Consider the following 3217-nt stretch of genomic DNA (forward strand, 5'->3'; position numbering starts at 1 on the left):
GGATTCCCATTCTTCTCAGAGTCAGCCATAGTTTGTTATGATCTACACAGTCAAATGCCTTTGCATAGTCAATGAAACACAGATAGACATTCCTCTGGTTAGCTGCGTCTATTGCTGAGTTCTCACTAATCTATGTGTTTGTTATTGTGCCAGTACCATGTTGTTTTGGTTTATTACCACTATGTAGTAGGTTTTGAAGTCGGGGAGTGCTATACCTCCCACTTCATTTTTGTTTCTCAGAAGTGTTTTACTTATTGGGGGTCTCTTGTCTCTCCAAATAAACTTGACAATTTCTCTTTTGATCTCCTTCAAAAATTAATTTGGTATCTGTATTGACATTGCATTGAGTATAGAGATTGTCATTTTCACAGTATTGAGTTTGAATCAGGTTCACCTTTGTCTATAAAAATATATTGTACTACAGATTTTTTTCCCCAAAGAATTCTTCGGAGATCTACATTAAAAAAATACTGAACAGGAACTGCCACCCCAAGAAGCAGGTGCCAATGTTTTTTGCCCAGGCTTATCATAACACTTAGTGTAGGTGCTATGCCATGATTGGCAGAATTAGGAGAGCTCTCTTGTAGTGACCAAACATTGTGAGGCTAAAGGTCAAAGGGTCTTTGAGCTCAATTGAAAAGATTTCCTGACTGAAGAATTGTATCCCAACAATGTCTTACCTTAGTTCTGCCCTCTTAACCTCTCTTTTTTTTTATTTTCTTGCGTGTACCGTCAGGAGCTTGTCCCTCCTTCCCCGGCAGAGCATCTGGTGGATTTGAACCATGCGCCTCTGGGATTGCAATGCAGCTTCTTGTCACTAGGCCACCAGAGCTCCCTCCCTGTTAACCTCCCTTAATAAACCCTATAACCATGGGGGGTGGGGGGAGGACAACAGCAAAAACAACAAACCAAGTAACAGCTAATAGAGTATGTTGTTCTTATGTGCCATTGAGTCACCTGCAACATATAGTGACCCTATGTACAGCCACTTGGAACACTTCCCAGTTGTGAGCCAATCTCACTATTCTGACAGACCAAACCCCAATGCCCCAGATACTATATCATTCCATCTCATCTAGGTTCTTCCTCTCCTGTGCTGGCTCTCTTCCCTTATAAGCATGATGTCTTTCTTCAAGGACGCGGCTCTCCTGGCCTCTTGCCCAAAGTATGTGAGACAGATCTTCGAAATCCTAGCCTCCAAGGAGCTACTTGGTTTTCCCCTTTCTAAGACAGATCTATTTGTCTTCTTTGTCAATCCATGGTATATTCAATACTCTTCTCTAGCTCAACAACTCAAAGGCATTGATTCTTTTTCTGTCATCCTTAGTCACTGTACATCGCTCTAAAGCATAACAAATAATTGTGAAGACCATGGCCTGGATTAGGCACACCTTTGTCCCTAGACTGACATCATTGATTTTCAGCTATCTAGAGAGATCTGTGACAGCATAGTTTCCCCTTTTGATTTCCTGACTGCTGGTGTGAAATAACTCAGTTACAAAAGGACAAATACTGTGTAGTGCCACTGTTGTAAAAAGGGTCTGACACCGAGGTTGGGGAGAACCTAAGGGAAAAAAGGGGGGATAAATAATGTATACTGCAATGAAAAAGATGAGGAAGAGAAGTGTTTAAAAGGAATATAGGATTGAATATAGGATTAAGTATTCATGACAAGTTTACAGAATAAGGAATGCTTAGTAAAGTGGGCTGTGGACTTGGGAGGGGATTGTATCACAGTGAAAAAAATTATTTTTCTCCTCAAAGAGAAAAACAAACTGAGGAGAGGGATGGAGAAGGAGAAAAATATGCAACAATGAATGAATGGGTAAAATTAAGTGGAAAGAATATATATTCTATATTCTGTATTCTGTATTCTATATTCTATATTCTATTAAAAATCATTAATTAAATATGTGGGGAAAAAAGAGTGTTGACTGTGGAGCTGAGCAAACAATAATTGTTAAAAAAACTCTATCTCTTCTCCATCTTTCATGGTGCTGCCTGTTGGCCCAGTGGTGAGAATCTTTGTCTTATTGATGTTGAGCTTCAATCCATATTGAAAACTTCAGTCCTTGATCTTCTGCAGCAAGCGTTTCAGGTCTTCTTCAGTTTCAGCGAGCAAGACTGTGTTATTTACATATCATAGGTTGTTGATGAGTCTTCCTCCAATCTTGATGCCACATTCCTCCTATAAAGCCCTGCTTCTGAGTGATCTTTCTGCAAACAGATTGAAAAAGTATGTGGACAGTATGCATCCCATGACACACTCCTTTCCTGATTTCTAACCATGTAGTGTTTCATTCCTCTGTTCAGAGGACTGCTTCCTGGTCCAAGTATAGGTTTCACATAACCACAATCAAGCATTCTGGGACTTACATTTTCCTCAAGGATAGCCACAATTTGTTATCATCCACACAGTCAAATGCCTTTGATTAGTCAATGAAACACAAACATTCTTCTTGTACTCTCTGATTTCTGCCAACATCTATCAGACATTGGTAATGTCTCTGATGCCACAACCTCTTCTAATCCTAGCTTATATTTCTGGTAGTTTTCTGTCAATGTACTATTCCAGCTGTTTCTGGATTATCTTCAGCAGAATTTGCTAGTGTGTGATATTAGTGATGTCGCCCAATATTTTTCACACTCTGTAGGGTCATTTTTTTAATAGGAATATATATGGATCTCTTCCAGTCAATTGGCCAAGTAGTTGTCCTCCAGATTGCTTGCACAACTTGGTGAGTATATCCAGGGTAGCATATGCTTTTGAAATATGTCAATTGATATTCTATCAATTCATCAGGTACTATTTTTTGTCAAGTCCTTCAGAACAGCCTCCTTTATCACCACTGCCTCTTGTTTGTATGCTTTTTCTTGAAATTCTCCTGTGTCAGCCAATTCTTTCACACACAATAATTCTGTATACTCCTTCCTTCTTTTAATGCTTCCTGAATTGTTCCATTTTCTATCCATAGCATTCTTAAACATTTCAACTATGGGCTTGAATTTGTTTTTTAGTTCCTTCAGCTTAAGAAATGTTGAGCGAGTTTGGCCTTTTTGATATTATGACTCCAGGTCATTAAATATTTCATTATAATATTTGGCCTTGTTTTCCCAAGTTTCCCTTTGAACTCTTCTATTCAGATCCTTAACTGCTTGATTTCTTCCCTTTGCTTTTGCTTCTCAGTGCTTTAGTGCAAGATTCAGAGTCTCTTCT

This window comes from Elephantulus edwardii, unplaced genomic scaffold (assembly GCF_000299155.1).
Source record: "Elephantulus edwardii isolate Elephantulus edwardi_28Jun2011 unplaced genomic scaffold, EleEdw1.0 scaffold00159, whole genome shotgun sequence".
NCBI lineage: Eukaryota > Metazoa > Chordata > Mammalia > Macroscelidea > Macroscelididae > Elephantulus > Elephantulus edwardii.